Raw genomic sequence first — 257 nt, forward strand, 5'->3', positions numbered from 1 at the left:
GAAGTACCATATCTAAGTGCAATTGGAGCGCTGATGTACCTTGCAAATTGTACACGGCCTGATATATCATTTGCTGTGAATCTTTTGGCAAGATTCAATTCATCTCCAACTCGAAGACATTGGAATGGGATTAAGCATGTTCTTTGTTACCTCCAAAGGACCATTGATTTAGGCTTGTTTTATCCTAAAAGTTCAAAAGGTAAAATGGTTGGTTTTGCAGATGCATGATATCTTTCAGATCCACACAAAGCCCGATC

Source organism: Brassica oleracea, chromosome C1 (assembly GCF_000695525.1).
Source record: "Brassica oleracea var. oleracea cultivar TO1000 chromosome C1, BOL, whole genome shotgun sequence".
Taxonomy (NCBI): domain Eukaryota; kingdom Viridiplantae; phylum Streptophyta; class Magnoliopsida; order Brassicales; family Brassicaceae; genus Brassica; species Brassica oleracea.